The following is a 13,299-nucleotide window of genomic DNA, read 5'->3' as shown; positions in this document are numbered from 1 at the left end:
TCCCACCCCCTGCTCAAAGCAGGACCAATCCCCAGACAGATTTTTACCCCAATTCCCTAAATAGCCCCCTCAAGGACTATTTACCCCAATTCCCTAAATAGCCCCCTCAACCCTGGGTTTAGCAGGCCAATGCTCAAACCACTAAGCTATCCCTCCCACTTTAGGCAGCAGGTTTAAAACAAACAAAAGGAAGTATTTTTTCACACAATGCACAGTCAACCTGTGGAACTCCCTGCCAGAGGATGTTGTGAAGGCCAAGACTATAACAGGGTTCAAAAAAGAACTAGATAAATTCATGGAGGATAGGTTCATCAATGACTATTAGCCAGGATGGGCAGGGATGGTGTCCCTAGCCTCTGTTTGCCAGAAGCTGGGAATGGGTGACAAGGGATGGATCACTTGATGATTACCTGTTCTGTTCATTCCCTCTGGGGCACCGGGCATTGGCCACTGTCGGAAGACAGGGTACTGGGCGAGGTGGACATTTAGTCTGACCCAGAATGGCCGTTCTTATGTGCTCATGTTCTTATGAATGATGCTGATTTACACCAGCTGAGGATCTGCAGCTTTATATCCTGTATTTACTGGTCTCCTCTTGCTTGAGACTGCCGAACTTTCAGGAGACTATCCTCCTAAAACACACTTCTATGTAGCTAGCAAGATGTAGGAGCTGATTTATAAAGGGGAATTGCCTGGGGGAAATTTGTGTGGTTCAAAGATTTGCAGGCTAGTTTTTCGAGCCCCACACTTCCTCTCCCTCCTGAGAATGTTGGCATACCAACAGAGCCTACTGGCCGATGATGTGGTCAGGTGTCACCCTCTAGCTGGAACCTGCCAGGAGGATGTTTCAGGCTGAATTGGTCAAAAAAAATGCCAATAGATATATAAAACCTGGTTCCCATTTAGCCTACGGTTCTTTTGAACTGCAAGGGCATGGTAAAGCGGCTTTAGCATGAGTGCAATTATCTTTAGTGCAAGTGAGACTCCATACGGTGGGTTTTTTAATTGATAGACCATGGGCCAGATTCTGATCTCTATAACAGTGGTGTCAAACCCAGAACAACTCCATTAGATAAAATATAAGGGTTATAAACCCTCTTGCTTCTAGGTACCAGCTAACCAGTAACTGCTGGAGTTAGGGTGAAACTACTGCTAAGGGAAGCTCATCCAAGAATAGTCCATGAAGAAATTTCTTGAACGTTGCTCTGAAGCAGCTGGTACTGGTCACTGTCAGAGACAAGATACCAGACAGATGGGCTCCTGGTCTGAGCTGGTAAGACCATTCCTATTGTATCCTATCCTTCATCTTTCTCTATAACATTTATAGAGTGCCTGCCGCCAAAATGGCTGCCAATGGAAGTCAGTGAGGTGTTACTCTGCATTTTTGCTGGAGATCCAAATCTAACCTCTCCTCTTTGTATTAACTCTTAATTCATAGACACAAACACCCTCGGTGGGCAAAGCGAAAGGAGCATATGTGGCTGAGCAACAGGGATGGATCGACAGGCACCAGAAACAAAGTTAGCCACGTGAATGTGAAGCATTTACCAGGCAGCAGCACTCACAGATGGAGGGTGCGGCGTGGGGGTTGTCCCTGACCTGTCAGTCAGCCATGCCAAAGTACCTAGAGGTGCTGGAACTAGGAGTGTGTGAGGGTGCTGCCAGACCCCCGGCTTGAAGTGGTTTCCATTATATACAGGGTTTACAGTTTAAAATTCCACCTTTTCCTGCAGGGTGTTTGCACTGGATAACTGAGTTCCTGTTGAACTTTGTCCCTTTCGGGTGGGACGAATGGAATTTCAAGGCTTCAGAAGCATTACGTTTCCCAGTTGCACTGAGCTGAAAGTTATAAGCTTCTGGCACAATGTAGCAGCCTTTCACAGTCCAGGTAGCAGAAGGGCAGATCTTGGGTGGCAGCTTAGGGTAGTATCATTCTCTGAGCATCCTTGCCTGCGTAAGCTCCACCAAATGAATTTGCAGGTGACCAGCTGGTACCAGGAGGAGATAGTGCAGCAGCCATAGCTGGAGAGGAAAAGCGTTCTTGTTACTTTCAACTCCTGTGGAATCCAGCTTTACTAATCACTGCTCGTAAGGTATGGGTCATATCTTTCTTTCCATGTGCTGCTTGGCTGCAGGTGAAGAATGCTACAGTTTAACCAAGTGGCATTCAGAGCCAGTTGTAACTATAATGCGACCCACCTTGACATTATAATACCAGGCAGGATTCACTCTGGTTCAGTGAGCTTTTGCTCTAAGGCAGACAATCTGGTTCTGGAAAGCTGGTTTCATGGTTGTGTCTGAGCCCAGTCAGATGTCGCACTCAAACGAAAGGAGCTGCCCAGACTGGACCTTATTGCAAATTCCCACTGTGCCTTCCCGTTGTGGTTAATTGCATTTGTTAAGTGTGGCACTCTCTGCCTGTACAATTGTTTGCTCTTTTCTCTTGAGGAACTCACAGGGTAGCAACGCTCAGTCTGCTCTAAGCGTCAATCCCCTTGGATTGTTTTGGTTTGAAACATCCCTTTTCCCCAGCCCAGATTGGGGTCCCATTTTTTTAAAAATCTTGGCGGTGAATTTGAATTCCACAAAAGCCAAAATACCAGCTGGGTTCATTGGACAAGGCAGAGAACAAGGGTCAGGTGAGCTTCTGGGGGACTTGGGAAGCTCAAGAGGCCATCTAAACCCTCCACATTTAAACTGCATGCTAACAATATAAAGGAATCTGTACTCTCACCAAAGCATGAACTGTAGATGTCTTACCAATCAATAAAACCCTTTTTATAATTGCATGGAACGTGTTTCAGGAATGCAAAAAAGAGAGGCCAAGTTCTGAATGTGGGTGGCAATTAGAGATGGGCCTGAAACAAACACTCCAGAACTTTATAAAGGTTTCAGCCTAAATTTTCAAAAGTGACTAGTGATTTTGGGTACCGAACATGAAATGTTAACCTTAAAGGGGCGTGTTTTTTAAGAGGGCAGGACCCTCAACACTTGCTGAAAAATCAGGAAGTCTCCTAAGAGTCTCAGGTTGTCATTTTTGGAAAGGCAGACCATAGATCCTACTTTTACAATCAATACCATGCTCCAAACACGCCTGAGCTTCGGGAGTTTTGAAAATGCATCTCTGGATCGTAATTTTGCAGCTTGGATCCCTCTTCAGTGGTGACTGGCAAACTCTCGTCTAAATTCGTATCTATTCGGAAAGGTTCTGGAAGGGGGCTCCTGGGCGGAGGGAGTTGTTAATTTAAACAAACAAAGCAGCAGCTACCCAAAATTATGAGATGCCTGCTGACACAGTCACACGAGGTACCAGATCTGCCACTGGGCTAAACGGTCAGATAGTCAATTGATGCAAATCATGTAGCTCCACTGACCTGTCTGGTAGGTGAGCCCTGGACAGTGTCCTGGTAAAGGCTTTCTGCCAAAAGCCCCATTAGCCAGTAATTTCACTACAATAGCTCTTAGAGGCCCCAATGCACAATTGCTCGCGGTGCTGTGTGCCCATATAGTAAACAAAGTCCTTGCTCTAAAGAGTTTAGGGGGGTGGTGTCCCCCTCTCTGGATACTGCTCAAACATCCCTGCACCCAGGGCTTCAATTCAGCCAGAACTGTCTGGAGCAGAGCTCTGGTAAATAGTTTCAAACCCATGAGGCAGAAGCCCCGAGCCCCGTGGGGCTGAATCCCTGAGACCCCACCCTGCAGATGAAGCCTGGAGCCCCGAATGGGACAGGGCCATGAGGGGGTGCCGGGAAATACTGTATGAGAATGTAAGCCCTGCCTGCACCCCTTACTGTAGCCAATGGCTTGGGAGGGGGGGTGTTGCTTTCAAGCCACGCATCAGAGAGGCAGTGTGATTCACAGGATAAGGTAGGCCCACCTCTATTTTAGATGCGTATTTACTGTGAGGAGTAAAATCTCTTTAGGCACCACTGTATTTCTGACGCTAGGTGTCAGTGCTGCACGTCAGTTGCATTCAGCTCACTGTTTTTAAAGCCTGAGCTGAGATAGGAATGTTTTGCCCAAGTTTTTCGGCCCCCAGATACCCATCCATCTGCCACCTCTCTGAAGCCCTGATGAAGAACACCGTCCGCACCCTGCAGGATGGAGGTAGGTTAAGGCCAGACCTGTGGGAGCTGAGTCTGCAGTCTGAAGTTCCTCCAACTCAACAAGAAGTCGATGGCAGAGCAGTGACTGGTGGGCACAAAACCCCCACTGATTGCTCCATGCTCGGGAGGGTTGGACTGGGCTAAAACGGGAGGGCCATCAAGCACTCAGGAGGAGGAAAAAGGAAGAAAGATGTATCTAGTAGAATCTAGTCTGGGGACAAGGCACCTGTCTCCAGGGATTCCCCAAAATATTCATGAATCCAGGCTCCCTGACAGCCTTTGTCGGCCCCATCCCATGGGAAGGCAGGAGGCAGATAAGGCATACTGGGAGATCCGAGGCACAGCCGCAGTCAGTGCCTGTTAAAATGAAAAAGGACCTTGGACCCTGGAAGGTTAGAGCAGATCAGAGGCTAGCTACAAACTACAAGCCTATGAGCAATACAGGGATCCAGGGATATACACAGCTCCCCTCTTTTCCGAGGAGAAGCGGGTGGGGTGAGGTGAATGGTGCTTCAGACCAATCTCACCTAAGAAACAGGCTCATCCGAGTGGGGATAGGATGAGCCTGAGATAAAGAGTCAAGAGATTCCCAGAGATTTCTAGGTTGGTCTCCCTAATGTACAGCCCCAGGCAGGATGCTGGCACACCACTATCTGGATCAGCTGCCTCCAGATGGGATGCTTTTCCATGCCCATTATCTCTCCATCCTTCCTACCTGCACCCAAAATCCATTGCCTTCAGGTGGGGGCCCACACTGCCTCTTCACGTGGCTTCCCAGTACGAGCTAGAGATGAGGCCCACAGGACTTGGGTATTCCCCACTCAGCTAGCACTTTGAGCTAACTCACATGGTATTCCAGCAACCCCTCGGGAAGAACGGAAGCCCCTGGAGATGGAAAAGGATAGGATAGGGAGGGGGATGAGACGTGAGTCTCCCCCACCAATGGGACCATTGAGCAAACACAATATAAATACATCAGCAGTCACAAAACCCAAGATAATCCCTTCTGCACAGAATCTGGGTCAGGTCCAGTGGAGTCAAGCGATTTCAGCCGGCGCAGGGAGCGGCCCAGGTGTGAAGAGCTCCTCAGCCTGTGGGTACCCAATGTGGGCCTACGTAGGAGCTCAACTGCTGAGCTGCTGTAGCTGGACTAGTCGGGTCAGCCAGGCAGGAGGCTGCCTGGCAGAGAAACTGGGGCAGCAAAAGCTGTAAGGAGAGGCTGACTACCAGACCTGACCCAATTGCCTTGACACAGGTGCGCAGAGCTGAGGTTACACAAACAGGAGATGGGAGATAATGGCAGTCTCTCTCCTGCAGCTTGCTCCACGAGGGGCTGACAGCACCCGCTCCATGGTGCAGGAAGAAGGGAACAGCTTGCAGCCTGACCCAGATAAGGAGAGAGACCTGTAAACAGGTCAGTGCCTGAACGCACTGGAGCTCACTACACTCCTCTCTCTCTCTGTCTAGGAGTTGGAAGGAAACATGTATTCATCAGGCAGCACACGTGAAATGCAGGGCTGGGGTTGGCAGCTAATATTCAGAACATCATGAGTGCCATGTCCAGTGATCCATGTCCTCCTCATGTCGACTGATGTTTGCTGGCCTTGACTCTCCTTTGCACACCCCGTCACCATATGATTTTCCTCCTCACCAACCACACTGCTCTGTTACTTCCCTTCTTATCAGCTTAATCATCTACTCTGATTGAATTCCCATCCCAATCTCCAGGCATCTGCAGTTGTTAGGGTCAGATTAAGTCATAGGCACTATAGGCCAGTGCCGAGGGCCCCAGTGCTTGGATCAGTGTCAGAATCACAACTTTCATTAAAAACAAAACATTTCTAGCCTTTGTAGTTGCAAAGAACATCCTGAAAGTATTAACCCAATGCCTGAGTATGCAGACAGCCTGCAACAATAGCTCTGAGAGGTGTGAAACTGCCTCATGCATCTCAGGGGGGTGTTAGCTCCAAGACCCCCTGTGCTGGGGGCTTCCCCAACAGAGGACTCACTGCAGTCAAGCCAGACCTTATGTTAAATCTCTAGCAAAGAGAAGGCCAGCGTGTGGGAGGAGAAAAGTACAGCCGGCCTAGACCACCCACACACCTCAGTTGCTGGGCTAAGTACTGAAAGGTCTCTCTGCCTCTCTTGGGTTTGGAGAGGAGTTCAGGGTGCATGTTGCATGAGTGAATATGACGTACCGTGAACCCCTTTCTGTTAGGGGGTCGTGCTGGATTATGGAGCTAGCGGAGCCAAAGCAACAAGGGAACCCTGCAGCAGGAAGAGTCCAGGAATCCGAAAGGCTCCGATTGTCACTAGCATGGGAGTTTCAGGGAGCACACTGGGTGCAGTTAAATGGGATCAGTCCCGGACAGTCCCTCTCCAGCAGATGCAGCCCTCCATGCACAGTTGTTCACATACAGTGAACATACAGTGACTGCTGAATTTCCAGACAAGTGGGGAGAATCAGCGACTCTTATCAGGTGCATGGTACCTCCTCAGCTAGTGTTAGCCCAATGGGTCTCCCTGCTGACCCCCAACCACATCTTATAATGCCTGCTAAATGCACACATCTGACTTCCCTCAGGATCATTGGGAAGCAGACGGTTAACAGTGGCCGTGCCCCTGGCTTTGACATGGTTTTGATGTAGGTAAATACCAGCTGCAATGAATGTGTCTGCACTCCCTGGGATTGACTGAACTCCCAAAGCCCTGCCCCAGCATGGGGCAGGCTCAGGGCCAGCCCAGAGATGGATTCTTTGTGGAGAGGATCAGCCTCATCATAAGCCCAGGGATGAAGAGTTTGTGAGGAGGGCTCTAGCCTTCTCTTCAGTTGTTCCAGAGTCCTACCCCGGGCATTACAGCACACTCCAGGCTGTGCATATCTGGTCCTGGCATTCGGCAAGTGACCTGACACCCATCTGCCTTCAGTCTCAAAGCCCTGCCAGAGGCAGCCTGCAACCACCCAGAAACGTACCATGGCTCACTACCCATCCTCCTTCCTCCATAATAGCATCCAGATCATAGGGGAGGGGGCCTGGAAATGGAAAACACACCCTCTAAAGCAGTGCGGGGAGCCCCACTGCCATGGGGGGAGCAAGCATTTGTGGGACAGTTTTTCTCTTGGAAGGAAGGCTTCAAATTCCTTCCCTTTCAGTTGCTCAGCACCTCCCCCCCCCCCTTCCTGTGCTCGAAAGCTGCCCAAGTGCCCTCTATACACGGCTCTTTGTTCCCGGGTCAGATTTTTGCCTTGGAGCACCCGAGCTGCCCTTCCAAAAACAACACTGTCCTATAGGAGCAAAGGAGAGCCGGGCACCCGGGGACGTCTGCATTGGAGGCCCCTGTCTGCTGACCCATCCCACATCCCCAAAGCCATTGAATTTGGCCTGGGGTGGAAGAAAACAAAAATTAAGATGCACTGAGATCTGCAGATCCGATTTTAATGTCAGGGTGAAGTGGGTCCGACACCACTAGGGCTGTGGTTAGAGGTGGTTCTCATAGCCAGTGGGGTTGAGTCACAGGCAGGTGGAGACTCTGCATATTCTGCTTTTAGGACCAGATCCTCAGGTGGTGTAGATTGGCATAGCACCTCTGAATGCCACAAAGCCTTGCAGATTCACACCAGCTGAGAATCTGGCCCATTAACACCAATGGTGTGACGTTGATTTGCACCAGCTGGGGATCTGACCCACTGATACTAACAGAACTTTGCAGCTTTATACCAGCTGAGAATCCATTGGAGTTTAGCAGATTTACCCCAGCCGGAGAGCTGGCCCGTTGGATCCAATGGAGTGATGCCAATTTATACCAGCTGGGAAGCTGGCCCTTAATATTCAGCTTCACAAAGGGCTCAAGGACTGGGAGAGGGACAACCCCCACTCCCCTGGATGGCCCGTCCCTGAGGCAGCCTCAGAAACATCACTGTGCATTTCCAGCTCCATGCATGTTGTCTGGAAAAAAACCGCCATGCGGGGCAGGCGGGTGGTAAACGATCCCAGCTTGGCCAGGGCTACTGCCTTGCTTAATCCACCCCGTGTCAGCAAGACTGACAAGGGGACTTTACTATCCCACTCCCTTAACAAAATGGGATCAGGGCTTGCAAAGCAGGTCAGCGCTTGGAAAACACCCTGCAAACAGACTTTGCCTGGCAGGCAGCCCTGGTGAACACAAGCAGCTGCCAACCCCCCTTCCCCACCACCAAAGGCCACGGCTGCTTCAAGGATTGTTGATTTCTAAGGGGCCTCTCCCCCACCACCCTCCCCCTGCACTGGGCAACTGACCCTTTAACAGCACCCCAAGTCACGCCTCCCCCTTTTATCTCCCAAAGGGGAAGGCCCCCATTGGGCCACCACGCTGCCCAATCAGAGGTCTGTTGTCATGGTGGGGTGGAGCAAGCCCTTGGCAGTGTGGGGAAGATTTTTCACTCTGTTGCTGGGAGAAGGAGGCAGAGGCTGGTACGACAGGCTGCCCTGTGGGGATGGGAGCAGGCAAAGCTCCATCTATCCAGGGCAGGCTGTTTCCACCCACTGCAGGAAGGGGGCGGGGGGGGGGAGGAGGCGACCTTTTTCTTTGCCTGGTTTCCTAGATCACCAAAAATAAAAATCCTGTAGTGCTCTCCCCTGCAAAGTGCACTGGAGGGATCCGTCTTGGGGCACGCAGCAGGGAGATTGTTAGAGGGCTTAGCAAGACACAGTTTCCCAAGTGACCTCGGGTTTCAGACACCTCCCTTTTAGGGTGCACACTTTAAGCCTGGTTTTTCAAAGGTGCTGATCCCCTTCACCCCGAGCAGTGCTGCAGCTGATCCACTCCCTTGTAAATCAGCCCCTCAGAACCAGATTTTCAGAAGCACCCACCGCTGAAGCCAGATTTTCAGAAGAGCTCAACACCCCGTGTAGGTTTTGCAAAGTTCTCAGCACCCAGCAACTCCCCCTGTGACACAGAGGGGCCGATTTTTCACAAGAACTCAGCAGCCAACATGCATCTTGTGTGCTGAGTTCCTGGGGAAAATCTGTGAAATATCTTAAAAGTTGGACTCCCTAAAAATCAGTGCTTCTCAAAATCTTGACCTAGATGCCCAGCTGTTTTATTCTGGTTTTAAACAGCCCCCAATTACAACTTTAGAAACCTCTTGGGTTCTCAAGGTTATTTGGGTTTGTTGTTTCAGCATATGCAATGTTTTGTTTATATCTATAGCTCTATTTCCCCCCAAGAAAAGTACAAAAAGGCACAAGGAAAATCACAATGCAATGAGTAATCCGTTTAAGATGATTAACACTACTGCTGCGATAGAAAAAATCAGAGAGATAGAGAGAGAGTCTCTGTCTATTTATCTAAGGCCTTGATTCCACAAAGTTATCGTGAGACTATTCACATAACTTTAAGCATGTGTGTAAATGTTTGCATAATCAGAGTCTGAGTCATAACAAAGGGAAGTGTACACACATACACACACACACTGTCTATTGCTTTGTGTTTTTCCCTTCTCGGTTGGGTTTCTCCCTGGTTGAAGCTATCATACATATTCGTCACTTCTATCAGCCACAGGCAAAATTCTGCTCTTTGTTATGTTGGTGACTCTACTGAGGGGAGTTTATTTGGACGGATACTTGTGTAGCTAAGATCAAATTTTGCAAACACGCAGGCCTGCCGTCTGTAAAACTGGGAAAATAACCCTCACCTCTCAAGGGTATTGTGAGGCTTAATTCCTTACTCTTTGCAAAAGGCTCTGAGATCTTCAGCAGGAAGGTGCTAGAGATGAGCAAATTATTAATTGTTTATTATTATTAATAAGCTGTCGGTTGTTTGAATGTTGGGTGCCAGCAGTTCCTGTAGTTCTGGAAGAGGTAACAAACAGCACAGAAGACTTCCCTTCATAACAAGGAAATAAATAATAAATACTTTGCTCTGGTGCCGCGCTTTTCATTTAAGGCCTTCAAAGTTCTTCACCAACTTTCTCTCATTTTCGCAACACTTCTGGGAGGTAGGGGAAATATTATCCCCATTTTACAGAAGGGGAAGCTGAGGCATGGAGAAAGTAAATTATTTATCCTAGGTCATCCAGCCGAGTCAGGAAACGAATGCAGGAGTACTGATTCCCAGTCCCCTGCTCTGGTATACCCCGACCCTAAGACAGGAATAGAATCCAGGAGCCTTGACTCCCAGTGATCTAACCATGAGACAACCCAGCCTCACCAGTGTATTTTGAGACTGCACCTGTACCTCCCTACTCCTTCCTGTACACAAATAAGTCTTCAACCAGTATTTTTGGCATGTAGGGAGGCCGAAGAAAGGGGGAAGGAAATTCCCAATCTGTTCAGCTCTCTTTCTTGTCTCCCCTTTTGTTTAACCTGCCATCTGTCTCACAGTACAGTACGCCCCACACCATTCTACGGTAACAGCGCGCGTGCCATAAATATCAAGACCGGCTTTGTTTCTGCTTCAAAGACACATCAAGACCCTCGCTGCTGAGCCATGCCGTGGGACCAAAGCATTTCCCAAATGGGGGCTGCCACGTAGGAAGGCATGGTGGCCTGCAGGGCTCGCTGGGCCGTTCTGGCTTTCCCTTGTCTGTGCTTGCATTGGAGAGGTCAGGAATCGGGTGGGTAGGGATTGCTTTGCATTGTTTCCTCTTTCTAACCTGGCAGTGTTTCACTCTGACCCCAGACGAAAGGTAGTCAACTCACTCACTGTGTGTCCCTGCTCCAGCCTGGGGTTTTGTCCTCTCCATGATACTAGCCCTGCTGCTGCCTTGCTGCGGGATAATTGTGTTCAGAGAAGGGGAGGCAGGGAGTCCCGCTGCCTGGAAGTGTGTGTGTGTGTGTTGCCCCTGGAGATGGTGCTTCAGCTAACATCTGCCGACTGCCATGCCATGCTTGCAGAGTTCAGGAGGAGAACGAGAGCCACAGAAAGATCTTCTTTCCCTTTTGTCTCTGCTGCAAACAGAAATGTAAATAAAACACAGGGGTCCTGCTCCCCCAGCGAGCACCAGAGAAAGGCGCCTGTAACCCCCATTCCAAAGGGCTCATCCTCAAGGCAGGCAAAGGGTATTGTAGAGATAAAGGAAACTCTAGGGTTTTTCTCCTTGCACCTTTCATCCGAGGATCTCAAAGCACTTAACAAACAATGAATTAAGCTTCAAAATCCGCTTGTGAAGTGGGGAATTATTATCCCCCATTTTACAGATAGGAAAACTCAGGCAGAGAGAGAGTCAATGAGTTGTCAAAGGTCATACAGCAAGTCAGTGGCAAAGAACCCAGGAGGGCCCACCAGTCCACACTCCCCTTCCCAGCAAGCCTTTGAAAAGACCAGGGAGCAAGAAGTGGCATCTTGCCCCAGGCTCTGGTTGCCCCTGGTGGTAGCTCCTAGAGCAGCTACCATGGTTCCTTTCACATGCTAGGGGTGGGTATAAGGGGCAAAGAATGGATACCGGCCCCAAAATCACTGCTCTGAGTGCCAGGAGGAGGAGAAAGCACTAGCCAAGAGGGACCTGGGAGGCTGGGGATGTGGTAGAGATGTGGCTGGCTCTCTGCTGCCGAGCAAGCTCTCAGGATGGGAGGATTTGCTGAATATGACATGATGGCCCCATAGTTGCTGACCCCAATATAGTGGTGCTGTTGCTGCTTAAGGCAGGAGAGGAAAAGTACATGCTGGAGCTCAGTGGGATAATGCAGGACAGAGAGACATGGGGGAATAAATGTGGACCAAGAAGGTAGGGGGTAGGGTGCTCCAGAGAGTGCAACCTGACCTGCAGTGCAACCTTAGGTAAGTCACTTCACTTTTCTGTGCCTGTTCCCCCTCGTGTCCTTTGTCTGTTTTGACAATAAGCTCCTCTGGGATTTTCTCACGTATGGACAAGGCTTAGCACAACGGGCCCTGACCTTGGGTACTCGTGGTGCTACGGTAAAGCAAAGGCCTGTAAAGCGAATAGATGCTGAGGTCACAGGGACACAGAGACAGGTAGCTTGGGAGGCCCCTAGACATGGGAGCAGCAGGCTAACTGGTTGCTGCTGTCTGACGGTCCTTCTGTTCCAGCACTTAGACGCTCCATGGTGTGATGGAGTCTGCAGATGTCCTCTCTCCTCCAGTAAGCTGTGCAAATAGACCCTTTATTGTGGAGAAGGTAAATTCCTATTGAAATAACAGCCTCCAGCTCACCCAGGGCATTCACTGGCGCTTTGATCCTGGCTCCTGTGTGCCAGCCCGTGTCAGGGATGCTTTGGACTGGCTGCAGGGCTCCTAGTTGCACAGTTTCATTTAAAATGCAGGAAGGAGGCATTTTAAAGCCAGCTATCATGGGGCTTTGAGTAAACAGAGAGGGGACCAGGCCTTGCCATCCAGATCCAGGATTTGGAGCCCTGCAGCATTCAGGAGTGTTCAGCTCAGGGCGGGTTGGTTCAGGCGCATCTCTTAAAAAAAGAAAGCGATGGGGTGGGAACAAGATCTTCCTTCCTAACTGCTTCTCCCACAGCCATGCCTTGTTTCCCTCTACCACCTGCATTTATGTCACCGCTCCAGTCTCCTTGGCTCCCAGATTATCTTTTCCGCTCTTTCACCAGGGAGCTCTAGCCCACCAGAGGGAAATCAGATCTCAAATTATCCTCTCTGTCAGAACAGGGCAGTGAGGACTCTGTAAGCAGCCAATTGCAGGGCTTGCGCGTAAGGGATCAGTTACACAGTGAAAGTGACAGAATTGTAACAGGGATCCCGTCCACCTAGGAGTTCGAACGGGGTTATACCACCATTTCCCAGCGCGGTTTGCTGTGTACCGCCATACGCTGGCCTTCCTCTCTTGTGCTTATCTGTTGTTTTCTCCTTTTTTTCTTTCTTACTTATCCCAATTGCCCTGTTTTCCTGCTTCTCCCCTTAGTAGTCTCAATCGCTAGACCAGTACGTGCTGGAGGACAGTCCTGCGAGCCAACGCGTTATTATAGTTTATACCGACAGTGCGCTCAGCATAGTACAATACACAAAACAAAGACAGCTTCTGGCCCCGGAGAACATACAGGTTCAAGGATAGACACACAGGGGATGTCATAGTATAGGAGGTGTGGGAGCTGAGGTTTAGTGCTGGCTAGTATTTCTCTCTCTAATAACATCTAAGCACCAAGCAACAGACAGCTTAGATCTGGGTGGGGCATTTATCTGGCTTTCCCTCGCTACTTATAAGTCATGTGTGATGAGCAGCAAAGATGAGGTC

The sequence above is a fragment of the Mauremys reevesii genome, linkage group 4 (assembly GCF_016161935.1).
Source record: "Mauremys reevesii isolate NIE-2019 linkage group 4, ASM1616193v1, whole genome shotgun sequence".
Taxonomy (NCBI): domain Eukaryota; kingdom Metazoa; phylum Chordata; order Testudines; family Geoemydidae; genus Mauremys; species Mauremys reevesii.
The sequence above is the reverse complement of the archived record's forward strand: the minus strand, read 5'-3'. Positions refer to the sequence as shown.